Consider the following 17,235-nt stretch of genomic DNA (forward strand, 5'->3'; position numbering starts at 1 on the left):
ATTAAAACCTCCAACTTTGTTTCTAGTATGCTTGTACTATCTCTCTTTGCAAAAATAGTATATACAGAGCCAAAACTTACATGACATATTGAACATGAATTCATAGATAAGTTTAATAGTTGAAATGCCTTATAGACAATGAGTAACTGATGTCATATATATATCACATACAAATTTCAGTGGTAAAAATATAAATGTGCAAAATTGAACTTTCATTGTTTTTCTATTACTCAACATAATTTATAACTTGAGCCCCTATTTCCAACTCATTCAAGTTTCCACCAAGTAAACCTAAAATTAGTGTTACTTAGTCACTTCTGGTTTTTACTTTCTCACTCTTCCTCAGATTACATCTATATTAGAAGGTCTGGTTGTAATTCACATGGTTCAGATAGGTTATGGATGGTGAAAATGCATGTACTTTCTTGATGATGAGCAACTTTTGGCTTGTTCTAGACTTTGCAGAGATGTAAATCATGATGTCAGGTCTTTGATCACTGGTTTCTTTTCCTAGAGCATCAACTTACTTCCATCCACAGTTGACTTTGGCTCTGGCTTCTATAATCCATACACTGACTGTGTCCCTCAGTCACCACAAAGAGGCTTTGTCTTGTCTGGCATCTGTCTCTCAGCTACTTTGGTCTCAGCTGTCTCTCTAACAGGCTTGTAAAACAGAAAAATTATAGATATTTTTCTGGAACGTGGGAAACTGTTTCAGGTGCTTTTTTCCTAGACACGTTCCCTCTCATTTTCTATTTTTTCTGACAAATCATGATGGTACAGGGACTTTTTCTCTCTCTCTCTCTGACTCTCTTGCTTTTATTATTCCTCAGGTGCAGAGAATTGAGTTTATTGTACCCTAGTCTGTGACATATTATCATTATTGGTCCATGCAAAACTTTTCTGTGTCTTATTTATTTTTCTCTCTTATTTCTGATCCTTACTCCTATTTCTTCCCTTAGCAGTAACCCCATTAACTATTGGGCATGTATCCTTATTTATACATCTATCCTGGTAAGATATGTACTATATTTTGTGTATGTGCTTTTAATTAGTATATATGGAATTATGTTATAGATCTCCTCCTGTATATATATATATATATATATATATATATATATATAAACTTTAAGTTTTAAGGTAAATCCATGTTGTAGGAAAATCTAGTTTTCATTTCTATCTACCTCATAGTATATACCCACCACATTGTATTAGGCTGAACTGTATTAAACTGATATTATAGTCAAAAATGGTCAAATATTAGCAATTTCATGTGTTTCAACTTAAACTTATCCATTCCCCTAGTGACAGACAACTAGGTTGTGGGCAATTTCCTGCAACCACAAGCAACACATTATCAAGCCTGTGTACCTGGTATACATGCCCAGGAGTGAGACTGCTGGGTAGTGCTCACTTAATTGCACTAAGAGCTGCCAGATTGTTCTCCAACATGGCCGTAACACCAGGTGCCTTCTCTGGAAGTTGTAGTGCTATCTCAGACATCACCAGGGTGGTAACAAATAAATCCCCATTGCTTTTAGACCTCTCCAAACCCATTTGGTGTGTTTCCCCTTCCATCTAAACCAGGCCTCAGCCAAAAAGGAGGGTGCTTTTTTCTCTGTTGATGGAGGGAGGCATGTGGATTGGCAGCAATAACACAAAACTGACCTTGATTAATATTCCTAGATTATATCCCATTACATGTGCATTCATTTAGAAGTCCTTCAGTTCTAATTGTCAAAATCCTTACTTGAATTATTTTAGTCAAAAAAAAAAAAAAAAAAAAAGGGTTGAATATCTAGACCAAAGAGAGCGTAGATGCATTTGGGACCAAAAATATTAGAGTCACAAAAGATAACAAGACCTTTCCTTCTCTAGTCCTTGTCATTTTCTGCTTGTCAGTTTAATTCTTTTACTGTAGACCAACTTTTTCCATATAGGGAAAAACACAGTGGCTGACAGTTTCTGAGTTTTATGCCACCTGAGAGAGATTACCTCTGTCACTCAGATTTATTTTGAAAAATCCTATGGGAATGCCCTGATATTCCTGGCTTGGATCAGCACTCATTTCTGGATCACTCAACTTTACAGGGTAGGTGTAGGGTTATGCACAAACATGTTAGTTTTGAGGGGGTCATGTGAATGGGGTAAGAAGTTCCAGGAGACAGGATAGGCAGGTTACTTTGCTCAATTAGATGCTCATGAGGAAGCAGCAGTGTAAGGGGTACATCATGTGTCCTACCATTGCTGGAGAAACACACACTAGCCATCACTCCTGGAATAACGATGCTGCCAATACATTTTTTGGGGTCTATCTTCTCTTATTTCCCTTAACACAACGGTGGAGCTTCTTGGGGAAAGTTTTCTGGAATCTCTCCTAACACAGTGTCAAAACCACTTCTGGCCAAAAAATAGACCTCTGTTTCTCCTGACCTTGCTGCTACACAAACCATTGTTAACAAGGAGATCCGTGGAAGCAGTTTATACCCCTGAGCTTTCCAGACAGTTAATACAATGGCTGTGCATGTCAGAAATGGTTCTCTTTAGGATATCAGAAGAGTATTCATTTTATAATCAACAGACGAACTTTTAAACTGGATAAAGCCTGTTAAGGCTGATGTAAAATGTACTTTTCCCTAAGACAGATTTGGGAGGGACAGTGACTAGGAGGGTAAGGCAGGCATTGACTACACAGGTTTAATCCCTGCCTATAGTTAATAGCACAGGTGTATAAAAGAATTGTATATTTTTCTGTATGTCTTTTTTTTCTCTCTCTCAGGTTCTCTTTTTATGTGGCTCAGAATAACCTCCTGTGGCCAATTGTGGGTTGAAGATAATTAGCCTTTAATTATCACCAGTTACATTTTCACCTGTTCCACTTGCAAATTCCCAGAACTTCCAGTTTTCCAATTAGCGTGTACATCCTCCAACAAGCTAGTGTGGGAAACAGCCTTTCCCTTTGGGAAGTAACCCCTTCCCCAGTAACCTTTCAAGTTATATTTTAGCTAGTATAAGTACACCCTTGAGAGGATCATCTTATTTTTATTTGCAGTTTCTACCTGCAGAATCTCGGGTCAAACGTGTGCTCTCAGTGCAGGAGCTGAATCCAGGTAGACTTTGGGAATACCACCTCTGGGGAGATCAGAATAATGAATATTACTCCAGAGAAGAACAGAAGAATTAAAATTCGCTCAAAAGGGCAAAACCTTATTTGCAATCTAAAGACGAGTTTCTGTTTCTGTTTTCTTTCTTTTTTCTTTTTGGTTGCATATGGATAAAAGTCAAATGCAAAACATTGGAGTGGGAAAAGAATTCTGACTTAGAATATTTTTAAATCTTCTATCAGGGGACTGAGACTTTATGTCATTTGAGCAAGAGATAAGACGGAGGAAGGTGACTGTGGCATAGGCTTGGAAGAATTAAAATATATATATATATATATCGGTGAAAAATCCCATAGAGTTAACAAGAACTTGTTCGAAATAAGCTGGCAAATTTAAAATAAAACATTCACTAATCCTCCAAAAGCATATTGCAAGGGAAAAAAGGGATAATTTACTTCACAGATCTTTTGAGGTTCTACATCTTTGTATCACATGGTGTCATATATCCAGATAGGAAAACTATAGAGAAACCTTTTGAAATGCTGTTCTGGGAATACAACCCCATTAGCATGCAAATCATTTATCAGGGTGCAAATAATTTAATGATAATATGGCCGAGGTCCCCAGAGTGAATAATTTCCATTTCCATTACTGTGTATGATAAAAATACCCATAATATTTTCCTTGAAAATTACAGCCCTTTAGTACACTATGATCTGACTACAAATTTTGTTTCATTAATCTTCACTTTCAAGCAGGTAAGTGAAAAAGGTTATTTCACCAACTCACAAATGGAGAAATAGAAGACAAAGGGTCAGCCTGATCATAGAATGTGTTTAATATATATGGGTGTCCATGGTTTCTAAGCTACTGTTTCAACTTGCTGTTCACTAGCTCTTCTTCGTGTGAATTTTAATCAACTTGTCACACTTCAGTCCAACTGTAGGAAATTATAAAAACACAGTTCATGTGTTATTTGGCCCAGTAGCAAATAATGTAGTTTTAAATTTTAATATAAATACAAAAACAAACCTCACACCTTGAAGTATGAAAGTCATTGAGACAAGTATCTTGAGAAACTTTGCCGTGTGGAGTTAGGTGTTACATTCCTTTTGAAATGGCAGAATTTGCAAGTTGCACAAAGCAAATTCAGTGACATAGTTGAATCCTCCAGTTTTCAGCATTTTTGTTCCTAAATTATTATGAAGGAATGATATTAAAGAAAGAAGCAAGGGATGGGGGAATGAAAAGAACTAAAAGATAAGAATTGAATAACACCAATTTTAGCCAACTTGAGTTACTTGTTATGCTCATATCACCTATCAATCTCAAATGAGAGAGTAATTTGCCTGTGGAAGGAAATTAGGAAGTGAAGATAATGAGTTAATATAGACTTTTATTACTTACATTTGAAAATGCTGCAAAGGAGATTGCATTTTGTAGGTCTGATGTATCTGTTTTCTATAGCACTTCCTACATGGATTATATGTATAGTTGATTCTTGAGCAGCGGGGTTAGGGGCGCTGACCCTCTGCACAGTGAAATATCTGCCTATAATTTATAGTTGGCCCTCTGTATCCATGGTTCTTCCATATCCTTGGATTCAACTGATCATAGATCATGTAATACTGTAGTATTTACTACTGAAGAAAAATCACATATAAGTAAACCCATGTAGTTCCCTGTTGTTCAAGGGTCAACTGTAATTCATACAAGTACAAGTGAGAGTAGGTTTGCAGTTTACAATCACCCTGCATCATCGGTCACTACTTTGGTCTTCATTATATATAATACTTTCTCACAAACAGAACTAATCTTTTTCATATTGCTTCATATCCCATTGGTTGGGCCTCCTGAGGCATTTGCTTCCCAGATAATGACTTTGTTGACTCGCACAATCTTTCTAGCCAGTCTTCAAAAGACTTGTTTCTGGGGCTTCTTTGGAAATGGCCCCTTTTATCTCCTACTGATTCAGGAAACACCTTGAAGTTCTGCAAGCAAACTGTGACCTTGGCAAGTAGAGTCTTATGTTTCTCTACATCTCCTGCTCCAAAGAAATTGACCTTCAGTTTACATTAAGTATCCAGTATGTGACCTTGAATGCTTCTGTGACAGATAGACTGTTATTTCCTGGAGTCATTAACTTGAGTGAGAGCAGGTTTGCAATTTACCATCACCCTGCATCACTGATTGCTACTTTGGATTTTATTACTTATCTAATACTTTTTCACAAACAGGACCAATCTTTTTCTCAGTTTCAGTTGGATAACTGGGTCATTTGTCCAGTTAACAGCAGCAAGAATTTAGCTTGGAAAAACAAAAAGACTTGGCTTCCGGTTTCTGATGTTGGCATAGGTCCATCTTCAAGAAAGATGTTGGTCATTAAGCTTAAGTACAACAAACCAACATTGAAGGGAACACCATTCACATTGAATGGAGAGAGGATAGGGCCCCTGAGGTTGTACTGTACTAAGGTGACCTACACTCAAATTTAGCTGTGAAGGACAATGCTGGGTGTCCTGAAAGCCTTGCCCAGCCTTGAGATCAAAGAAAGAGTCCAGAGGCAGTGACAGATACATCAACGGCTTATTGGATAGGGAATCTTACATGTCTGAAGGAAAAGGTCCTGGAGGAACACCTCACCCTGTACAGAAGATGGCAGGCAGACCATAGCAGGAATCTTTGCTACCTGGTGGAGAAGGAGGCTACCATTTATAGGGAGAATTGACATCAGGTTGCCTCATCAATTACCAGGGAAACCAGCAGCTGGGACAGATCCCTCACAGCCCCTCAGGTTAATGATCATCACGAGGGTAGATGTTTTCCTATAATAAACTAACATGTGGAGCCATTCTGGCCTAAGGAAAAGAAGAATCCCTAGCTGGGGCAAGGGGCAAAAATGTTTACGTGAGTAGGGTGTAGGTGAAGCTGGGACTGGTCGAGAAGGAGATGCACAAAGAGCAAGAGAACAGCTATCTTCAGTGCCTTGACTATACAGACACAAACAGGGTAAGTAAGATTTACATCACCTTTCGGAATTATGTTGTTCTAATGAGAGAGTAATCCAGGAGGGAAATTAAGGAGAAGAAAAGACAGCGAAGTGAAAGAATAATTGCAGAATGGCAAATCCAACCATGAGATAGTAAATCCTTGAATGTGGGCTCATAGAAGGCAAGAAATATTATTTATATTTATACATTTCTGACCTGAGGCCTCTCCTGTGTGTCAGGTAAACAAGAGATACTCATGAATATAATGCTATGATGAAATTCTAACCAGTGAATTAGCTTAGGGTAATAGTATATTTGTAGTATTGTATTTTGATTTGCCATACTGGATCCTTGTCTCCCAGCAGCTGCTTTCACTTTTGCATTGATGTGTATCTGTATGTATTTTTGTGAAATCCATCAAATACGAAGCTCCTCATTTGTTGTGATATATTGTTCATGCACAGAATAACAAGGAACAGTGTATTTTCTATTCTCAGAGATTGAAATTGTTGGTTTATAGGGAGACACTCATGAAAATGTGTCCAAAAATTGTTAAGAACTATACTACAAATAATAGCAGCTACACTTTATTGCTCAACTATTATATGCCAGCTAGTGCACTTATTATTTACATTTATTAACTCTCTTTTCATCACAGCACTTGTAAAAGTTAGGGCTGTGGTTCCTAAGGCAAACTCACAAAGGTAATGGAGGTAATTCTTGAAGGAAATACAGTGACATCAGTTGGTCCCTGTACCAACCATTATCTCAAGACAGTTCACAGTTTTGAATTAGATTGCTATAATGACATCATATGGTTCACTGACATCATATCATTGTGAAGCTAGGTTCTCAGTTGTTACTATAATAAAAATAAAATGTCACAAAATTCCACGTGGAACAGGAAATGATGGTGGCCGTATTTATTATCTTTGCAATCAAACTTTTGATTCCAAAGTTTAAGACGTTGTGCTACCCGCAATATGTAGTAAGTTGTTAGGATGTAAATATGCATTACGTTTCGGTACTTAACTAGTTAAAAAAAACAGAACCTGGTAGATGTTGTTTTTGGCCTAAGGGTGCTATGAATAAATTACTAGGACACAAAGTGTGCCATGAATGAAGAGTATTTGTGTTATTATGTCAGTTAGGAATGCATTGGCTACAAGTAACTGGATCTGAATTATGGTCATTAAACAATAAGAAGTTTTTTTTGTCACATAACTTGAAGTCTGGGGGTAAGGAGTTCAGTGCTATTATAGCAGTTCAATAAATAATAAATGTTGTCTCTTTCTGTCATTCCATTTCACCCTCTTCCTTAGCATGCCATCTCATGATCTCATGGTCAAAATATATCTGCTTCTGCCCATGTTCAAGGCAAGAATGAAGAGGAGGCCAGTGACATCTATCTCTAGGATAAGGGAAACAAAAGCTTTCCATGAGCTGCCAAGCAGATTTCCGTTTGTATCTTATTGGCTAGGACTGTTTGCATAGCCACCCCTTGGGACAAAAGGGTCTGGGAAAAGGAGTGGTTAACATTTTTAGAATCCTATAATGAAGACAGGTGAGAGGATTGGAAGGGATGTTTCCTTACTTAGCAACAGTGCCTGCCTAAATTAGATATTGTCATCTCCAGGCTTATGGTGTCTTCTTTAGAAGAGGTTAATCTTACTAACTGGTTGAACTGGGGTTAAGTTCAAATTTCCCTGTTTCCTAAGTGTATGTTTTTCCAATTATGGTTAGGTACCACATCTACCTTCTTTTTAATTTCCCTTCCATATTGATCTCCTCTGCCTAAAATTCATAACTTGTTTTGGGGACATGCAGGAGTTCCACAAGGGTGAAGAAAGGGCTACTTTAGGTAAGAGCATAGGAGCTCTGAAAGCCAAGCAGAAGAATTTCAGTTTTCTAGAATGGGAAACAAGAAGAGGTGATGTTTTATGAAATGAAGATTGGGGTGACAAAGTCAGCATACCAGAAAAGTCAGGCTGGCAACAGTTTGAGTGCTGTCATAAATATGTGGACACTATTACACCATTTCTTAGAAACTCTCTCATGGCATACCCAATGTGCCTGGATTCCTCAAGTGCTTTGTTACTCTGCTGGCAGAAAAATAATATTAATATGATGAATTTTTGTTTCCTTTTCTGTCATTAGGCTACACAACATTTCTTGAAATGTCTTCTATGAATTAAAACCACATCAATAAAATATGTTTCAGAGCTTGGGGCTTTTTCTTAATAGATACCTCTAACCTGGTTGCTCACAGACAAAGATGAGGTGGAAATGGAAAATGATTCTCTTTAGATTCTTCCCATAAGAATCTGAGGCATAGTATTTGCAAGAAATGCGGGAGAAGAGAAACAGTTGAGACCTGTTAAAAATGAAAACATTTATGCTACCAACTTCTGAGCAATGTTTCATTCCAAATATAGTGGCATTAGACTCGCATCAAGAGTAGGATGTGGAATTGTACTTGTTCAAGTATTTCATTTGACACAGCACTGAAGAGAATAATTTGCCAAGAAATGCTTCAATCTGTCTCTCTTGGTAAATGGAGAATTCATTCTCAATAAGAAGCTGTACAAGAGATGTATTCACTTGGTTCCTGTTAGGAGTCTGCCCCAATTTTCATTACATGTCCCTCTTGCTCCAGGTTTGAAATTTCGTCATGAAAATTGGATAAACTATAAAAATTGGAAAAACAAAGATGCTTTTGTATCATATCCATAACTTGAAATGGCCTGCATTTTTCCAGCAAAGAATTAAGGGCCTTGTGGCTTACGATACCTGCTGCTCTAAGGAAAAACATTCAGACAGCATGTGATAATGTAAAAATATGTAAGTTTCTTATGCAGAGGAGAAATCCATTACTGTTAACCTTTCTGACTGATTAATAAATTATTGTATATTAAATATTCCCCATGACTTTAGGTTGTACTGTACAGTGACTGGTCAATTGATTACACTTATAAGATTGGTGAAACACTTAAGATTGGTGAAAAAATACATTAAAGACAATGATATTTTAAAATGCACAACATAGTGATTATACACATCCATGTTGCTTTGGAAAATGCAAATTCATTGCTTTCAAATTTATAATTGCTGACATTTTCTCTCACAGCATCATATTGCCCCACAGCACCTAACAGAACAGTTAATCACTCTTTTGTGTACACAAAAGCCCTATATACACACCTTGACAAAGAGCGGAGGATCTATGAGTAAAGATATTTCTTCTGTAAGAGACACAGACCAACACTGCTTATGCTCAGAATTGGTCATTTTGATAAGTGGCACCAGATGACACATGCTTCCTTCTATTTTAAGGACTGAAGGTAAGAATTGAAATAAAGACTACTCATAATATTAAATTATTTAAGTACTCACTACCTGATTCAGAAAGCATATTAGGTATAAATGATTCTCCAAATTCATAAAACTTATAATTCATTAATTCAATTACTGTGTGTTTAGGTTAAGCCAAATATTGTGCAACTTGTTGAATAGACTATATTGAAGAAGGTTGACACAATCTCTGTCCTGGGATTAGAGTACAGTAAAGGGAATGAAATGTGAAAATTATGAAAAGGTGAAACATGGAGTAGTTGAGGAACATAAAAAGAGACAGCAACATAGTCTACAGGGATTTGTGGAGGCAGTGAAATCTTTGAAAATGAAAACAGAAGTCTGAGTCAGGAGTTAGTCAACTGAAGTGTGTGTGTGTAAGGTAGGAGAATATGGGTAGAAGTGAGGAGAAAAGAGAGTGTATGCTGAGTAATGAACATGCTGATTGACAAGTTGAAAAGATTGGACAGAGAGGACATTAGTTGGCTTGTGAAATAATCCATGCTAGAGATGGAGATGACCTATGGTATTATGATAACTAGAAACATACTCTGATGAATTAGATATAAAAAGCAAGAGAAGGCCATTATTAGACCTTAGTTTATGACTCAACTAATTGAGTGAGGCTCATTAGTGAGACCGAAGACAAATGAAGAGCAGGTTGGAGAGTGGGTCAGATGGATTTGTTGATTTTTAGAAGCCTAGAAGATATCTAAGTAGAAGGACACGTGTAGTAAGTTATATGTTTCTGGATCTCTGAAGAGTTGTTTGGGCTGGATATGCACATTTGGGAGCTGTCAGCATATAGACCAGCTAGTATATGATGATCCCATATTACAGATGGCATCTTTCAGAAAGACTGTGTAGATTAACAAAAAGACAGAGCCTACTGGATAACCTCGATAAATGTGAACATTTAAAAGATCTAATAAGAAAGGGAAACATAGTAAGGAGACCAAGCTGCAGTAGTTAAAGAGATCATTTTTAAGCGTCATGAAATATAGCAGATAAACTTTTTTTGCAAAGGCCAGATTGTAAATATTTTAGGCTTTGTGAACCATCTGTTCTCTGTCCCAACTACTCAATTCTGCCACAGATTCTGAAATCAGTCATGGACAATACATAAACAAATGAGTATTGCTCTGTTCCAATCAACCTTTATTTGCAAAAACAGGTGATGGACTAAATTTGGCCTGTGGGTCATAGTTTGCCAACCCCTAGTATAAAGTATCAGGCAGACAAAGAGAAGCGGTCGTTTTAGAAGAAGGGATTAGTCTATGTTGTCAAATGATGTGGAGGGATGAAGCAGGAGGAGGACTGAGGGGTGTCTGTAAAATGTAGCATAACTCCGTCAGTGGTGATTTGGGTGAGAGCATACTTTGTGTGGAGTTTGGGGGATGTTGAAGTTTCTGGAGGAGTGAATGGAGATGAGGAAGAGGAGGCAGCATGTAGATGAGAAATATATGAAGACATTTACAAGAGAGAAGTAGAATTGTAACTAGGGAAACCTGAAGTAGAGGAAGATTTTTATTTGTTTACTTTTTGCTTTTTAAGGTGAAAGAGGAGTTAGTATATCTAAATGCCATAAGGTAGAAGTCAGTAAACTGGGAAAGCGGATTCAGTTTTCTGATAAGGCAGGAAGGGTGGGCATCTGGTGCAGATATAGATAATCTTTCAGCTCAAGGGAGGACACATCCTCATTTGTAATAGGAGGGATGGAAGAAAGGAAAGTTTGCATTTTAGTGATGAGATGTAGAGAGAGTTCCCTAGTACTGAGTTCTATGGAGTGCAAATCTATTCATCTGTCAAAATAAGGGGAAAAATGATGGCCCCAAACATTTGAGGAGAGTAGGGAAGATTTAAATTGAAACAAGAAAGTGTGAAAGGAAGGTTTACAAGAGTCTGGAGACAATTGAATTAGAATGGCATCAACCAGCTGGATTGTGTGGTTCCCCACCTCCACATCCCTCAATCCTCAGCATCCCAGATACAGTTATGGATAAAAGGGACAGTTGGATTGAAATAGGGAGGGTTTTCTTCAAGCAGATGTGATAAAAAGTCCTGAGATGAGATGGAAGGGATGAAAGATATAGAAAAATAATTTTAAAATGTTAAAGAGGTGGAACAAGGAATCTAGACAGCTAGATAGAGAAGAAGAAAGGATTTGTGGGTCATAAATTAGACACAACACATAGGCATATGTATTAGTAAGGTTATCATGGGAGGAGTACCTCACATCTAAGGATTCAAAATAAATATATATATACAATAGTTAAAACCAATAAAATTCTCTCTTAAATCTTTATCCAGAATGCTGACGCTATCTGCAATGGCTTTTCAAGCCCATCCTTCACCAGTACTGTCCTATTAATGGTGGTGTGCATAATAGTTCATCAATTATATCATGAATACTAAGAATATGACCTTGTTGGAATTTCTGCACATCAGGAGCAGAATTATTGAATTATTGGAGCAACAGGCGCTATGATAAGTAAAGGGAAAAAGGGGAAGCCACATAATACGTTATTGAAGAAATAGGTAGAAAATATTCAGAAGTAGTTGTCACTACCTGAATGAATGCTGCAAAGCAATTGCTTATATTTTTGAAAGAGATAATATACCAACAATATAGTTATAAAGAAGACATGTAATACAAATATATGTTTTGGGGGTAATCTGAGGGACTTTTGTCACTACTAGACAAAATTTATGAAAAATCAATATCTGGAATTTCAGAAAATTAAGCAGTTTAGGTAAAAACACAAGCAGATATAAATGTAAAAATACTGGAGAATATTTTGAAAGAAACTAATATTAAATCATTTGCTATATTTTTCCTAATAATGTCTACTTGAATTGTTCCCTTCCTTTATGGCAGTAACTGAGTCCTTTTTCTCATTTTAATTCACAGTATTACATTGCCTTCTTGACTGTTTTAATGCCACATCTTGTAATTATTTGATTCCCAAGCCCTGAGAAAGTATTAGCACAGGGTTGAGAATGTCACTTCAAAGTGTTTAAAAGTCATTAACATTTGTGGCATTTCAGATTAAGAAAACTTTACACCAAATTAACTCTCTCGAATCACACAAATGGGGAATTAACAAATTATATTCAATATGTATATTACTATATAGTTTTTTTTTCAAATTTTAAGAATTTTTTCCTCTGGCCAGGAGAGAACTATGCTTTTATTGAATCCTCAGTTCAGCTTAGCTCACTTTTTTTTTCTTTTTTCTTCTCTTTTCACTCCTTTAAAAAATTTAAGGTACAATTTAATTCTGTCACAAGAATTAAGAATAAGTTAATGGAAATTATTTGAGAACAGATAACCGAATCCTTTTAAAAAATATTTTATATGAACCCAAAACATTTAAATATGCAACATGAGTTTCTAGAAAGATTATCATTTCCATCAGGCATTTCACTTTTGAAACAATGTCAGGGGGAGCTTTAACAGTCCTGGTCATTTCTGTGTAGATGATTGATATGGTGACTTAGTTCAGGACACAGGAAATACAATTTACTGGCTGACAAAATGTCGAGTTATATATTTATATTTCCTCAGTATGAAAAGCAGTCCCATAGCACTTAGGGTTTCAGTTTCTAGTTTATTAAGCTGCTGTATTTCACATGAAAATATTTTCAATTACTGATTATTTGTGATAACACACAGTTTTAAGAACAAAGTTTAATTGCTTTTAACAGAACTTCATCACCTAGATGTTATTTAAAATACAAGCTTGTGTGTTAATTTGGGATATGGTCTGGTTTTTTTATTTAATTATTTAAGGGATGATTGCAACCCCATATTAACAGTTTACTTCTTTCCAACAAACCCTAAAAGCATACTTATTTTCAATGAGTGCATGAGAAAGGCACATTAATGTTGAAAGTAATAATTAAACTGCATTTAGTCTATCTACAAGCTCAGCCTCATTATAAATAAAGACAAACAAGTGCAACATAAAGAACATTTATTCCTTTTTAATGGACTTTTAAGTTAGTTTCTCAAATTGTTGATGAATGTAATAAAATTAAATTAAAAGAAATGTCAAGAAGAAAACAAATTTAACAATTAACAAAGCCCACAATAAATCTGCAATTACATGTCCATTAAAGATTTTAAAGGGTGTTAATCTTGGCAAAAAGGAAAAAAAAATTGACACTATTGGATCTTTAGCAGGAACAATTATTATCATTGCAAATTGCTTAAATTATTAAGCTGAGAATAATTCAGAAATATCATTAGCAGTCAAATTACTGAAAAAACTTGTTTTCTTTCCCCCTTTGTTTAATTTAAACTTAATGTCTGCTTATTCTCACACAAGCAGAAAATGCTGATAAATAATTCCAGAGCATGCCTAAACATCTCCCTTCACAGCTAGCTTCTAATTTGATCTCTGGAGACCCTTCTCGGTAGCTGAATAAAATATTTTCATTTATTTTAGGAGAGCCTCCACCACCATACGTTTCTAATCTCGAGCTACTTGATAACACCTCTAGATGAGGTCCTCAGCAAATCGTTAAAGTTGTTCAATAACAACATTACAAAACACAGGAGACTTGCCGTTAGTGAAACAAAGAAGTTTTCCAAACGGGGGAAAAAGAACTTTAATAAGCCAACTTGAGTTTCTAGGGCAAGTTGAAGAGATTATTTAACATTTTTAACTTTCTGGCAGTCACAGTACAAGGACACTTGAAATTTACAGTGTCAGAATATTTCACCAGCGCCATACTTTCCAGCTGCAGAGTCCCAGCCTGTGAGATCACTTTGCTGATAGAACTTAGCATCTGCCATTGTCCCCTCGCCGCGTCCACACCTCAGAATGTGCACAGAACCTCAGCTCTGGAAATATAAACCACTGAATTAAAAAGCTCTTTGTTTTTAATACAAATAAGTGTTTTGATGATCAGGTAATGGAAATTACTCAAACTGTCTGGATCCGTCAAGATGCAATTTGGTGAAAGGAAAGCAATTCATGATAAGCACTGATAATTTATGCCATGTAAGACACATTGCCAATTACAAAGAAATGTTAGTAGAATGAAGCAACTTTCTAATATATTACGGGATCAGATTCCACACCAGGATGGGGATGGAATCTGACTGCCTGGGTGGGAGCAGACGCTGGGGAAGTTAACGGTTTTCAATCCCAGGAGTGAGGAAGAGGAGTGATTTGTGTCCATTGACAGTTTATCAATCTTGTGTTATTGGATTACTGTATTTTTATATTAAAAAGAAAATCTTGTAAAAAGTCTGTTGAGGCCATTGTTCAGTGTCAAAGTTTTCTTGTACAGAGGCAAGTAGGAATAAACAAAAGTATACAGATAGAAACAGAGAAGGTATTCCCTATAAATCTTCAACTTTCCATCCAAACTACCAGGGGATATGCATTTTTCTTTAAAACAGTTCACACAATGGCAAAAAACGTTTTAGTTAATTTTATTATAGTCCTTTCTTGTTCACATGATTTCCTCTGCTACCGGAGTATGCTGTGCTCTTGAATTGCAGAGTTAATTATATGTTTTTTCCCCTCACCAACTTTCTTATCATCAACTTAACCTTCAGCTTCTTTTCTTAGTCTTGTCCCCTAACAACTTCCTTACTCTCCTTCTTCATGTGCAATACATTTTCAGAGGATCTTAAGACATATTAGCGACAACGAGGTGCAGAGGAGACCCTATTCCACGGCCAGCTCCTCTCACTACTGCAGTACATCCTTAGGAAGGCGAGAGGAGTGAACATAACTCTATTCTTATGTGTATACTCTGAGTTAATGTGGCAATGATGCAGTTAGAGCTATTGTTAGAACTACAGTAAGAGTTGCATTTACAGAGTATTCAAAACAACATATATTTAGACTAAAAAATGAGTCATGTGTAAATATAAATGGGGAATTTGCACATTACCTTTAATAAACCTCAATCAAGTATGTCTTTTCCTTTGTTCTACATGTGTATATTCTACAAGTACTTTCTATATGTTCTACATGTATACATGTATATATGCATGTACTCTGTGTGTGTATGTATATAATATGCTAATTAATACCAATGGTACGGTTAATATTTGGAAATATCTTTTAATACAAAAGAACTATGATTCCACATCCCTTTAGGACCCAGAAAAGATGCAAATATTATGTTAGTTAATTTTTGAATTACAAAGTATTACTTTCTTTATGATTATTTTCTGGAGGTTCAATTATAAACCAGAAAATGATCACGGTTTCAGTCGCATTATATATACATTTTCTTTTCCCTATTGGTTGAGGTGTTTTCATTTTGATTAAAAAATACCATGGAGAATCATTTGCAGGAACAGACATTAATTAAAAGAAAGTCTGTGTGTATGGAGGTGAGGGGAGGTGTGGGCTGGCTTTGTGGGTTTGATGCATAGAGACAAGGGGCTCAAACATGTTGGGGGATCATGATCATGGCCACACTGTAGGTTAGGGGTTTAGAGATGTCGGCTCAGGAGTCACATTGCCTGGGGTTAGGTGCAAATCTACCAACTACTACTAGCTGTGTGACCTTGGGAAAATTACTTAATCTCCCTTTATCTAAATTTCTTTATCTGGAAAATAGTGAGAGTTGTACCTATTGCGGTTTGTTGTATGAATTTAATTGAGGAAAAACACAAAAATACTTCCATAGTACCCAAAGCATTGTAAACATGCAATCATAATTCATTGTTACAGTTATAATTATGGCATAAACATCAAGATACAGAAAGATGGAGTCTATTTGTGACTGTATAATTTAAAAACACAGTGTCACAAAATATTTTGTCATTTACCTACCAAAGTGTTCCAATCATACATCTAAAGCAATGTTTTCATACTTCTTCGATAGCCTTTGTATTTGTAGACTTTTGAAACTAAGGAATGACATAAACCTTAGTTTTTCAGAGCCTCTGCCCTGGGGTCAGACTGAGGCAAATGTGCATTCCAGCTCCATTACCTACCAGACAGCATAACACAGTGGTTGAGTGCCTGAATCCTGACTCTACCACCTGCTGGAAATGTCTCTGTAAACTTGGGATAAAAATACTTACCTCATAATCCTGCTACAAGGGTTATTACTTGGTATTTGTAAAGAGCTTAGAATAGCATTAGTACAGAGTATGTCATGGGTTTGTTTATAAAAAGTTCCTATCAGCGTGACCGTGAGACTCTCTGAGCCTCAGTTTCCTGATCAGAATAATAATTCCTCTCTCATTGGTTTATGGGGAGGAATAAATGAAATAATATTCATATAACACTTGGCATATAGTGAGTGTACACTAAAAAAAAGGTCATCATTATTATTAATTCTCCCAATTCTCTATCATGATTTTTCACCCCTCCTCACACAAATCCTGTGAAGGGAGTCTCCTAACATGTTCTTCTGTTAAAGGTTTTTCCATTTCCAGAAATGTCTTCTTCTCTCTCCTCTGTGGAGAATCTGTCCTTGCAGGACTAGCTTCTTTTCCATTCCCTTAAGATCCACCCTGACATAGTATCCCATCTTTAATATACTGCTCAAAAGGGCTGCACCTAACATTGGTGTTTGTCCATACTGACTCCCCCTGAGACACGGGAGTACAGTGGGAAGAACATAAGCTAGACCATCAGAAAACCTAAGCTTTAAGTTATCATGTACTAGGTGAACCACCCAGTTGGGAAAGATTCTTCTTATCTCTATAGCTCAGATTCGTCAAGCATAAAACCTACATTCTTGGTTATCTGGGGCAATTGTCTATCCAATATATCATGTCTCAGGGCTGGTAACAAATTTGTTTGACC

This window comes from Mesoplodon mirus (assembly GCF_964341445.2).
Source record: "Mesoplodon mirus genome assembly, chromosome: 5".
Taxonomy (NCBI): domain Eukaryota; kingdom Metazoa; phylum Chordata; class Mammalia; order Artiodactyla; family Ziphiidae; genus Mesoplodon; species Mesoplodon mirus.